The sequence below is a fragment of the Cariama cristata genome, unplaced genomic scaffold (genome assembly GCF_000690535.1).
Source record: "Cariama cristata isolate BGI_N322 unplaced genomic scaffold, ASM69053v1 scaffold4199, whole genome shotgun sequence".
In the NCBI taxonomy this organism is placed as follows: Eukaryota; Metazoa; Chordata; class Aves; order Cariamiformes; family Cariamidae; genus Cariama; species Cariama cristata.
This window is the reverse complement of record NW_009637317.1, coordinates 79929-93649: the sequence shown is the minus strand read 5'-3', so window position 1 is coordinate 93649 and position 13721 is coordinate 79929.

Here is a 13721-nt window from a genome sequence, read left to right as displayed (position 1 = left end):
GGAATGGGCCCTTATTTTTCCCATGGCCTCCCTTACTGTTTCAGCAGCCTGAGTTGGAATCAGAGCAGCAGCTTTAACTCAGCTTTCCTTTCACCCAGAATTTGGTGTCCCTTTAGTCCCTTAAGTGCCCGTTGCAGGTGCATCGCCCCACTTCATTGCTGGAAGCCAGCTGGAAAGCTGCTGCTCAGGGAACTGCAACTTCTGCTGACACACGGGGAGCCTCTGGTGAAAAAGCCGACTTCGCTAGTTTTGCATCATCCACTCCCTGTTTCTGCTTCCAGGGTATTTTGGAGGAGAGAACGGAGCAGAAGACTTTGGTGTAGCTCAGACGGCCCCGTACACGGTCCTAGGTCGGTCCCAAGGCTGCTGCCCTGGCAGTCCCTGAGGCTGGAGCTCTCCATTTACGGTGCCTCAGCCTCCAGCCTGCACCCGCTTCTCTGTTCTGTGATTTCTGTTCCGGAAACACTTGTAGTACGTTTGCCAAGGCTTTTCTAGCCTCTGTCCCCGTCTCCATCATCAGTGTCACCCCTGAAGAGGTGATGCTGTCCTGTAAAAGGGACCAGGCTTGATTTGTGTTGCTGGTAACAGGTGCCTCCTATGAGAATGTTTTTTTAAGGGATGGAGGAGGTGGAGAAAGGACCTCTCCAAGGACTCTGGGCGAGATAACTGGCCTGTTAAATCTCCACATTTCTGGCTCATCGACTTGACGAGAAGCAAAACAGGGAGTCACTCTCTTCTCTTTCAATGTGTGTAGAGATAGAGAGGTGTTTCCCCCTCCTTAATGGAATCATTGGCTGCCGAGGTATGCCGACATGGGCTTCCACATCATCTCACCACTATGTGAGATAAGGCAGTTAGAGTAAAGCTTAAACTAGTGAAAATCATGTTGAGGGCCATTTCAGCCCCTATTACCTGAGAAATGGTAGCATTTATCATTTAGATGCATCATTTTGCTATACCTTGCCACGATTTTGCAGAAGTATGAAAGCATAACATGTAAGTAAGGTTTTTATTCTTGCCAGTGCCACTTATTATGTACTTGCTGAAGTAATTTCTTTTATCTGAAAGAAGTCCATGAGCCCAAGGTCACAACAGAATAGCATCATATGTTTTCATTTTAATTTTAAAATTATTTTGTCTTGTTCCTATCTGCACCTCTTGCATTTCCTTTGTATATTTGGCAAGTGAACTGTCTGGTAAACAGCTAATTTTACGCAAACATTGCAAGGTTTAATATGTTCATTTAATAAATGAATTTTGAATTTTCTACTGCTGCTGTTCACGCCATGAACCTAATTTTAAAGGTTGTCATGATCAAGTCAGGTAATGAAATGTACCGTGCTCAATCAAAGCATTAGTATGATAATTTTTTTGCTCTTCCTGAAGAGCAAATTACAGAGCAATATTTGTAAAAACTTTGGAAATTAGTGTGGAAAAAGAAACCAAGAAAGGAGCAAAAAAAAAGTCAGACAGTAAGAGAGCAAAACTTATTTACTGCATTATTGACAATGAATTATGTTCCTAGGAGTGAAGTGCTATTCAATGCAAACAGGCACATGGCCTATATTGTGTTTATTTTTCTTGAAAAATATTTACCTGTCCTGTTCAGTACAATAATATTTACTTTTTCATTAACATAATATAAACAGTTTTATACTTATAAAACATTTTTGGTTGCATATTTGTAAAGCTGCAGACATTAAATGTGTCTTACAAACTTAAATGTAGTTATCTTCAAACGTACACTTTGCAGTGTTTTCTGTAAAATTTCCTTTCTTCATGCCAGTGTTTAGAGAAGTTGTTTTTCACTAATATAAACCAGAACAAGGATTTTTTGCATGCACACCTAAATTTATGCTAGAAATGCTTTTCTAGTCACTTCTTCACTACAATGGGAATTAGAATAAAAGCAACAAGGAGAAGATGGAAAAGTAAATTTTATATTGTGAATAAGACAAAATAAAACTGATTGTGAAATCTGATGACTAGAAATAAACTTGATATATTGCTGTCTCTTTTCTTTAGTACTGAGAGAAAACAGCTATTTTTAAATCTTGACTCCATGAACCTTATTAAATGCGATATAAACTCTTGGGAAGGAGCTGGCGGAAAAATATTCTAATATTTAAAACATTTGAGACCTACTTACTCCCCTTTCATCTCTCTCTGAAGGTTTCAAAGTCTTCAGCGTCTCCCATGCTTGTAACACACTGAATCAGCCAACAAAGGGGTCGAGATCCCTTGATCTGCCTGGCTGGTTGCCTAAATCACATTGTATGAGTTACGCTGATCAGTGCCAGTGGTCAAGTGTTAAAGACACACTTTCTTTTAAGAACTCTCTCTTCTTTTTGAAGATGCAAAGACACAAATGCTCTTACATGAATATTTTTAAAATACATAAAATCTTAATGATAAATCATTGTCAATTCAAACAAATTTTTACTGCAACTACGCAAGCTCTATGAAATAATACGGTATTTCACTGGGATTTTTCACTGCTCCTTCTGCTATCCTCAAAAGCTCAGGGATTTGTCTTTTTAAAACCAGGATGCAGAACTACAGACATCTAATTAAACTGAATACTCATTAAGATATTTGGACGGCTTTGTTACACCATTAACTCAAGACACAGATGAGCAAATTTCGTACCCAATGTAAAGACTGTAAAGTCATTCAGTCACAGACTCACAGCAATGTTGTTTGGGTAAACCTCTAGCAGTCATCAAGTCCAATCTCCTGCTCAAAGCGGGACCATCACCAGTGCTAGACTATCAGCTGTGCCGATGTCTAGGCACAAAACTTGAAATCTTCCAAGGATGGTGATTTCACAGCCTTTCTGGGAAACCTACCTTATGTTCCCAGTGAAGAAGTTTTTCACAGAAACACAGAATTGATTTGGTTGGAAGAGCCCTCTGGGATCATCGAGTCCAACCTTGGTCCAACCTCAGTCCAACTTCAGCCTCCCTTGCTGCAATATGTGACCCTGTGTTATATCATTTACCACTACTGAGGAGCTGTTGACCTTGTCACCTTTGCAACCACCCTTCCAGTAACTGCTGGTTGCTCTTGGAGCTTCTCCTCTTTGCCCAACTCCTGTAGCCCCTTCTCATGGTGCTCGCTGGAGCAGTCCCAAACTGGAGTCCCAAACTAGACCCTGGTGCTGAGGAACACAACAACTTTCCTTGATCTTCTGGCCACGGTCTTCAGAAAGGAGTCCCGTATGCAGTTTGCCTTATATATGATGAGAATAATAGAACGGTGCACACTGGAAAAAATAATGATCCTTATTTTAAAGTGTTGGGAAATGATGGAATATGAGCAGGCTTCAGAAAGTGACCTTGGGGTTAAAGCAGGTAGTTTTGATGAAAATATCACCTCTGAACCCAGTAGCAGTAACAGAAAGAAGCAAATACCATGCCAGAGGAATGATCAGAAAAGGAACCGAGAACAAAACAGAGCACAGCACCATGCCCTTTTGTAAGTTAAAACCAGTACGTGCAGTTTCAGTCCTATTTCAGGACATACTAAAAGCAGAGAAAATACAAGGGTTGCAAGGGTAAACAAAGTCTGACTCCTTACTAGTCATAGATACTAAGTAGTTTAGAATTCATCAGCCTGGAAAAGAGACAACTGAGTAAAAAGAGGAAAAGAGGCTTGTAAAATTGTAAATGGCATAGACAAAGTGGAAAGGGAAAATTTTTTGCTCTGTATTTTTCAAGACAATAACTAGTAAATATCAAGTTATATTATCAGTTGGCAGCAAAAGCAAAAATGAAGGTGTTTTTCACACAGTTTATAGTTAAACTGTGGAATTTCTTACTACTGGATGTTGTGAGTGCTAGAATTTTAGCATGATTCAGAAAAAACCTAGACAAATCAACAAAGGGAAATCCATTGTGGATTATTAGAAGTCGCATCTCTAGCTTAGTAAGTGCTAGTGCTACAGATTGCTAGAGGCTGAGAAAGTACCCTGGAAAAATATTCACGACATACTCGGTCTCCTTTCTATATTTTTATTAAGCATTTGCCACGGGCCAGTGCTGGAGGTAGGACACTGTGAGCTAGAATATCCTTTGGTGATCCAGTACAGCTGTTTGATACATATGTTTTATGTTCTTATGAAAGTCATATTTACAATATTCATACTATTTTTCTCCTGAATTAAATAAAAAATACTATCATATATAGATTTCTAAATCCTCCGCAGAAAGAGCACTTCTGTCCTGTTAACACCAGTCCACCTCGTAAGTCCAGTGGTGTGAATGGAAAGATGTGAGCTGACTTTATTATAAAGTCCAGTGAGGATATGCTAAGTGAGAAACAGGCAATCTGGAAAAGGAGTTCACTACACTGTCAAATATTTCTCATATCTTAATCCCTCTGAAACCTCTCCTGTAGGGAAGTATAATAAAGAAAAAAAAAAAACTGTCTAGCCTTTTTGCTATATTATGAGTATTGTTGTTCCCAATTAGCAAAAGTTTTCCCTTTCCTATGCAGGCTTCTAGCTTATGAGCTCTGTTAACTTAGAGGCAAGGTTTCAGAATCGCTGGTGACAGCTTTTCTGGAGCTGGAGAAGAAATTTTGGGGACACTGTATTTCTGATACTGCAAATGATAATGTTCTTCCTGGGGTCAGTACATACTTCAATTTTTACATCAGCTACAGTGCCCTTAATACTATGAAAATGATTTATTTTCTGCTATCCATACAGTGGCGAGGTGGTTTTCCCCTTGCTTTTCAGTGAAAACTACTAAATAAAAGTGGCAGAACCAATTTCAAAAGGCAACTTGAAGACATTATGCAAACACTATGCTTTCAATTAACTTAAGCATATGAAGCCATACTGTTAGACCATACTAAATGAAAGCTGAATCAGGATTTAGAGAGTCCCACAGCTTTTTCCTCTCTGTGGCCAGGATCAAAAGCCGTTGAAGTTCTTGAGGAACTTTCTGTTTGATGTCAAAGGGCTGTGTATCCAAACGAATTGTGGGATGAGATTAATCCCTGAGCAACTGCAAAATGCACTTTTAGTCCATTTTGCAGCTTCTGTCATGCGTGGGGTTGTTCATGACTCTTGCTCTTCCATGGGCATACTTTTCTTGCAGATGCTTTAACCTTTTTGATAATATGAGCATCTTAATTTCAAGTATTAGGCTTCCAAGGCAGGCAGGAACTACCATGAGTTTGTGCCTTCCTGGGCTGGCCAGATCCATCTAAACGCAACACCTAACATGCCTGGAACAACCTGTGCTGAGCATCGTGGCTGAGTCTTTCCGGACCTCAGACTGCCGGACCACGGGGTGAAATCCAACCTGGTGCGGCTCTGGTGCCGGTGCTGAGCATCACGTCATGGCTGACGGTGCCGCTGTGCAGGGCTGCCTGTCTGGAGAGAGCCAGGCGAGCCCGCTGATGCTCATGTCGCTCCCTTGGCAAACTAGTGATAGCCATCTCTTAGGTCTTCAAGGGTTGATCGTGTGGATGGGTCAGTTATCCTTCTGCAGCTTTTACTTACTCATCAGCAAGCAGTCTGTTTCCAGATCATGCCCTCCCCGCTGAATATGCCTGCTCAGCCTCAGTGCTGTCACTGTGCAACACAGACTTTGGAACTGCGCTAGAATTTAAAGAAATAGATAGCAGCCTATCCATAACTACTTCAAAAATAGAAGTTTTGTTTTAAAAATGCAATCCCAGGCTCTTATAGCTACCATTTAAAAATAAAAACACCCAATGAAGAGCAAAAAAGGCATTATTAAGCTTTGCATTTCAGCTGTGCAAAGCTGAACCTGTCATATAGAAGGTCTGTAGTGTAGTAATATTACTATATTGCTGTTAGTGCTTAAATATTGTTCACGTCCACACATTCAATATCACTTTTTAAAGCTCTCCTCTGATACTTTGGATTGGAAAGAAGACAGAAAATATATTCCATCTTTTTACACCTCTCTGGCAAAGGCTATAAATCACTTTCTCTTTGGGGACAAATATGTAATCTCCTATATAATCTCTGACCTTAATAAGAAGACAGAACAACCAAAAGCAATTTCTTTCGTTATGAGACTGTGAATACATAACCAGTTTTAGAGAACCTGGTGATTCTTGATAGGAGTATCTGAAGAAAGGCAGAATTCTCAGAGAGACAATGATTTTCTATTACTAGGCACAAGAGGAAACTGCTTTGAATGTTTTCAGAGATACATTAGTAGTATGTGAAATTAGTATATTTGGAGTCCTGTACATGTCCTACCAATTACTGACTTCCTAAGAAGAAAACGTATTTTTTTACTATATAGATGGCAAATTTGGGGTCAGGTGAAGTGGAAGAGGAGAAAGTTTCCAAACCTGGATGTATGTTAAAGGAGCTGAGGACTGGTAGGTTCATACTCAGTGCAGAGCCCTGAGTTCAAAGTAAGCACGAAGGCTCTCTGTATGCCATACCCACCGTGTCCCTCTGAAATGTGCTTTAGTAAACTATGTTGCACAGTGCCAGTGATGACAAAGGAGGAAATAATACCTGTATTCTTGATAACGCCCTTTTTTTTCATGCAAATTAAAACTTCGAGCTTGGGTTTGTTTTCTAGTCTAATTCCCTATTACTGCAGTACACGTTCAAAATGCAGAGCTGCAGTAACTCAAGCTAGATAGTTTATACATGCCTAGATTTTTTTATCATTTTAGTCTGAAATTTCCTCTTCCTCCTTTGCTTTCTGTATTGGTAGTAAATTCCCAAGGTCTGAGACTTGCATAGGATACCATTTGGTATTGTTTACTTAACACAAAACCTCCACGAATAAAAAAGATTTGCCACTCAATGATGCACTGTGAAACCTCTTCAGAAACAACTTCAAGTGGGGATTCAATAAGTTTGATTAATCATTCACTTGTGTCACTGCAATTCAAGCAGAATTAATTGAAATTTACAGTAAGTTTAAGCAAGAGGAAAAGCTGGCCAATGTGGGCCATCAAAGACCACGGTGCTCAAAGCGATTTCAGCTTCAAAGCAGGCTTTCTCCCCAGAGCCAGCTCACGGTTTTGTGGTGGCGCAAACAAAATGGAAGATCTTCTCCAAGACGATGGTGTTAGTGACCATGTCCTTCACCTCTGTGGACGGCACCGTTCAGGGTGTGGATCCCAGGAGCAGCTGTGGGAGGGAGGATGGGATGGCAAGGGGAGATTTCGGGGGCCGGTAGGTGACAAACATAAAGTGGCAAGGCACGGAGGTGGGCTGGACTCATAGAGCTCCAGGGAGGAAGGAGGTCTGTGTGTCTCCCCTCACTGATATCTGTTACCTTCGCCACTGAGCGGGTGTCACCTCCCAGCCCTTGGCAGCACGCGGTTCATTCCCCCCACTGCAAGGTGAGGGCAGGGCTGGGAGCTGCCCTTCTTCCTCTCCCAAATTAGCCCCTATACCCAGGGTGGGCCGTAGCAGAGGTTGTGCAGGCAGCAGAGACCCTGCTCTCCTCCGCAGCCACCTACTCCATCTGCTTCTGTTTGCAATTATAAAGACTTTCTGCTTTCAAATTGGCTATTTCATACCTAAGTGGTTCTAATCTTTTTTGCAAGAATAACTGTAATTGCAGTGCTTTTCTTGGATTCATCTAAAGACTGGATTCAGCAAACATAAGTGTTAAAAAAGATTTTGGGTTTGGTGTGGAATTCATGTGAAAATGCAAATATGATAGAAGCAGCAGATTATTTTATTTTCCTTTCAGGAGTCTGGCCAGATTCTTATTTCACTTGTGATGATGCTGACTCCTGGACTGCAGATATTCCTTGTTTGTAAGTCAAGGAAAATTGTAAAAGCGGTTGGGTGTCTTTCATGGTGAAAGTGCTATACTGTAAGTAATATATTTGCTGGCCTGGATAAACACGACTTTTTGATTTGACCAACTCAGAAGTACAGCAAAGTTCACTAGAGCTTGTACATAACAGCGTACATCTCTGGAGATTACTCAAATTGATATACTTTAATTTGAAATTTTTTATCACCTTAAATTAAAAAATGAAGGAGGATATACAAAATCCCTATCTGGATACATATGTAGAAACTCATATTTGTCCTACTATTCAGTTTATTCAATGTTTCTTCTGACTAATGTGGCCTTTTCAGTATTCTTTTGGAAAAAAATAAAAAGATTGGAAGTTCATATTTTATTGCTTTAGTTTGAATTCCCATGTTTGAAAAGATTGATAATATAAGGCAAACAGCCAGTGCTACACTGCAATATAGAATGGCCTTTCCCTTTGTCAAAATACTGATTAAATGTGTTCTGACCTATATTGTTTTTTACATCAGTGCCCTTTCACATACAGAAGAAAAAGGAAATAGAGATAATTAACCTCAATGAAGTGTGACTTAAATGAGGAAATAGATTTTGATAGGTTCCTAGGTGAAATATGATTTTCTTCTTAAAATCCCTGTGTCTGTTTCTGTGTGTTGCGCTGTACACCCAAAGGTTCAGGCTAGACATTAGATTTAGAGAGATACTTCTTTCAGAGACAAAGCAGGTGACTGTGTAAGTATTTTACTCAGTAGCTCCAGATTTATATTTAAAAAACAAGTGCTTCAAGTCACTTCCAACCCAAACTATTCTACGATTCCATGATTCTAAGTCAATGAGGTTAACCTTTCTTGCATTATTAGTCTGTAAGTGTACTGACTACAGAAGTGGTCAAATTAAGTCACTATAACCAATTGCGTACAGATCTGGGGGAGGCTGGAGTTTGAGCCCAGAACCCAATTTACAAATCGTCCTTTTTTATTATATTAGGAAAAAAAAAAATCTGTATCTGAACTGCAGAAAGTTTGTTTTGGGGCATCACAATTTGAAGATGAATTTTGCGGCATGGGTCCAACATCCAATATTTATGCTTGGCTGATGAAAGCACCAGCTGTGAACAATCAAATCCAAATAATAAATATCTGGTTTCTCTATTGTGTTGTTGGGGAAGAAGGAGGTTAGTGTAGTTGCTTTTGCAGCTGGCCTTTTGTCAGTGCATTTCAAATGAGATGGTTGTGGGGAATAAATTAGTCAATCAGTTTGTAGAGTTGGCTTTTGCAGAAGAAAGATGTCCACTGAAAAATATATTCCTATAAAACAATATTTGTCAGTTTTCAGTCTGTTGGAAAAGGCAGAAAAAATAAGTCCTAAAATTAACTGGGAGACAAATTGATGATTTTGGATATATCAAAGTGACAGAAGAGATTAGTACTATTAATATTATGACCATTATCACAGTTGTGACCATGTGGAAGTTTGCAATTCAACAAAGGATCAACATTTGTAGCTAGATACAAGTGCATGTCCAACATCTGGGAAAAAAACGAACCTAATGCGGGGAGAAATCTTTCTTCCTATCCAGTTGAGACATCAAGTGTAAACAGTCAACTAAGTTTTAATTCAAAAGACAAAGGTACCTCTTCGTATATTGCAAACAGAAAATTAAAATACTGTCAGGAGGTTCTGGGTGAAATTTATAAAGTTTATAGAGAGGATGGCTATTTTATTTTTTTATTTTTTTACCAGCAGCAGTCCTTTTCCACTTGAAACAAGAGACTGGAAAGTTTTCTTGTATTACATGGAGATCCCACAAACACCTTCAACAAAGCAAAATAACTGAGCTACCAAGGATCAAAGAGAAGTAAGTGTATCAAGGCAGGTACAGATCAGTGCTTTTGTTCTCTTCTGGTCTTTTATGATTTCCCTTTACAATCAGGGCAACTTGGAGAGTTTTTTCCCGGATCTCCATAGAACACATTTTACAGAAATTACATTCAGATTGTGATGATTTTAGAATCTCTGCTAAGTGTCGTGATTTGTAAATATTGCTTTTATGTGTGTTAATTACAACTGCATGCTGTTTCTCAGTAAGTCTTAAAAAAGTATTTCATAACATATAATGTTATCCCAGTCATTGCGTATGAAGAAGTTTGTAGAGCGCCTACAGTTTCTTGTAGCTGAAGGAGTGTTTCACTTGAAGCCACCAGCTTACTCTTTATGGTCCTAGTTGCTGCCAGCCAATTTTATTGAAGTTGAACCAGATTTAGTTATGGTAGATTGTCTGTCTGTATCTGTCAGTCCCCAATATGCCAGTCTGCATAGGTATGATGGTGTGACAGAAGTGCCTCATACACATCATGTGGAGTAACGCATTTCACTTTGTAGAAAGACATCTCCTTTCCTCTGGTGCATGGGTTCAAATCCCAGATGGACCAAAGCAGCTTTAGCTCTGGTCAGCATGCCACCACAACTCCCTCTGCTCTGTACATCATCACTCTATTGCTAAAGGTGACTTTTCTGAGGTTTACTCATTTGAACACTACTGCAATATCAAAAACTAAGTCAAATAATTCTGCTCCTTTTGCCCTCTTAGGGTTTTGTTTTGTTTAAAAAGGAGCTGCTGGTACTACTTCTGCAAATCTGAGAACTTCTAAACAACCTTCAGAAGGAGATGCATATATTCAGCAATGAAAGTCCCCTGATTCTCTTCTCCTGACTTGTCTGGAAAAAGTCTGAGTTGTGCTGGGTATCTCTGAATATACAAAAATAGTGTGGGAATGTCATCTGGATTCACTTGTCTCAAGGAAAGTAGCCCTCTCTACTCCACTTATTACTGAAAGTGAGCTTGGAACTCTCCAAGCAGGATCTACCTGAAATAGATTTGGCAGAGAGAATCTGCTCTGTATCCAACAATATTTCATGGTCAAGTTATTAGAACATGTTGTTTGACCAACATCTGCTACTGCAGATGTTGATGCTAAAAGCAGAAGGTTCTTACTGTTGCCTGTGAGTTTTGTTTGGCTCATCTTTAGTTCAATACCTGAGTTTTATCCAGTCCCTATACACTATGACATGTATTGCATAGCTTCATCTTTCTAATCAGTCTTATTATGCAGTAAAGTTTGAAAATTAAGCAACTTCTCTAAACATAGTGGCATTATCAACCAGTAGATATTGCATTAAACAGCCTCTTGACACATACTAAATATTAGCATGTTTAACAGATTTAGACAGACTCAAACTGGTAAATCAGGAAAAAACAGCTGTGTTTATCTAATCTTACTTGGATAACTGGAATTACAATCTGGACAATTATCTGGAATAATTCATACAATGTATGAATTCATACAAAGTATGAATTATTTTTGAAATTAGGGAAATACTTATGTTGCTGTTACAAAAACTACCCCTCAAGAATCACTATCTGCCATTGTATTTTCTGCTCATGTAGCCAGAAATTCTTTTATGTCTCTTTCCAATATAATGAGCAAAGGTGGTGACAAACACAGGTTAGGACAATGAACAAGCCTGGTTTAGCCACTTTCTGGACTAAGCTGGGCTATGGGACAGGGCAAAATTAGCAGAGATTGAACAATGAAGCCAGGAGAAGTGAGGCATCCAGCTCAGAGATGAACAAGGTTTTACAAAGGTTTGGGTTTAGGGTTTTTTTTTTGTTTTGGTTTTTTTTTTTTGTGTGTGTGTGGTTTGGTTTTTTTTATGATATAAGGCAAAATGAAACACCTAAATTAAAAGGAAACTACAGCTAAAGAAGAAAAAACTTATTTAAAAAAAAAGATACAGGTGGAGCAACAAAAATTCTGTGAAAAGGGATAAAACCCCTATCATGGACAGGAGAAGGAAATTCTTTATATTATATGAACAAAAATGTAGGTCCAGAAATGTGTTGCTGCCTTGAGAGAAGGTATTGTGTTGGCAGGTAAACAGATATTTTAGGGTTCTTAAGAGGACACCATTGCATGGATGAAGTAATGTTATATCAGCATCATTAACTTTTTGAGGCAAACTTGAAAGATCATTAAACTTCTAAGATTAGTTACACAAATTTTACTGTCCATGAAGCAGAAAAACAGTTGAGATAGAAACAAAACATAGGAATCAAAATACACTTTTATCAAATCCCCTCATTTCCCTAAATCTAGACCAGTATGTTCCTAAACAAATGCAATTTAAGTTAGCTGCTTAATTTTAAGTTAGACAAAGGACTGTGTTCTCATGTTCCACAAAATACGGTCAGCTCCCAACTGCAGAATTTCTCTCCTTGCTATCCAGTTAAAATTCCAATTAAACACTTAACCTTGTTAATCTTTAATCAAGAAAATGACTGGTACTTTTAAACTCTTACTCAAGTCTCACACTGTAGCATAACAATAATTTCTCTCATTTATGAGGACTTTAATGTTGCATCCAGCTGCTCTACTAATGTAACAGCTATGCTGTACTGGCTGGTTATTTGCATTCTTTTTTGTCTAATTTATGTGGTAGTAGACATGACTGAAATAGCTTGCCTAAAGTATTCAAATAATTTAATAAATGTTGTCACCTATTTGAGACAAGCACCTAGGATTTTCCATCACTTTTCTTTACCAGAATTTATTTTGCTCTGTGTATGTCAAGCTTCCCTTGCTAATGGATCCTGATAGGATTTTTGTTTGTTTGTTAGTTTGTTGGGTTTGTTTTGTTGTTTTGGGTTTTTTTGGGTTTTGTTTTTGTTTTTTTTTGTTTTGTTTTGTTTTTTTTTTTTTTCTTTTTTCCATTCTGTGAACAGTGAATGACTAAAATCAGATGAACTGCTACCAAGAATCCCCAGGTCATGTGTACCTAGTGTATGCAACTGTCTATGGGTGGTATTCATTTCACGTTGTTTTACATGGCAAATATCACTGGGCTAGTACAAGATACGTTGGTAGCCCTTTCTGTAATGGCGGTGAGGGATAAGCACCTCCAGAAAGCAGGGGACTAAGACCTGTGGGATAAATTAAGGTCTTTCTCAGAGATAGACTAGATATTGGACTTAGACCAGACACCTGCCTTGCAGATGGCTGTTTATGTTTGACGTAGGGATAGGAGACACATGGTGATAACTATTTAGGGACTGGCCCTTGAGAACTGGCCAAAGCTATGTCTCAGTTGTATGACTCTAAAGAGTAAGTTTCCAGTGAGTTTTACCCATACAAGTGTCACACAAGCTTCAAGTCTCTTCTCAGTCTCGCCATTCACACCCTGTCACAGAACGTTTTAGCTCTGGGGTCATGACTTAAAGGACCTGGGAATGGTTTGCATCAACACAGTGGTAACACAGGAGTGGCTATAGGTAAAATGCAGTAAATAATAACTGGATTTTGTCTAACAGAAATAATTTATAGACAGAAAAATCCATTTAAGCTATAGTCTACACTAAAAGGCAAATTCAGGCATGTATCCAGTTTTTTTCTACAAATAAATGTCACAGCTGTCAATTATAATTTTGCACTGAAAAAGTGGTCTTCAAGTTGCGTGGTGTAGTCTTAGTGATCAAGTTTTTGCTACCGTGGTATCTGAGCATGTAAATGAGAAAGGATCTGAAGTGAGGAGCAATACCTTTAATAAAACCAGTAAAATAACAAATAAGCTTTTGGATATAGAAGCCATCTTTCAAGTATATTTTTTGTCTTTGTCTTTTAGAAGAAGGATGGCTTTCTTGTAAAAGTACAAAATTGTATCTTTCTGCTGAAAGGTGAAAGGCATTTTCATTGAAAGATGAATTTAATTTGGTAGAATAACATGCATGTTCTTTTCTAAAATTTGCTTTTGAGAGATAATTGTTTCTTTGTCGCTGTTATTTCTTGATTTCTCAGTGGAGGAACAAACAGGAAACAGCAGAAAATTGTATCATTAACTGCCTTAATAAGCTTGGGTTGTGAGTTTTTTTTTAAAGTGTTCCTC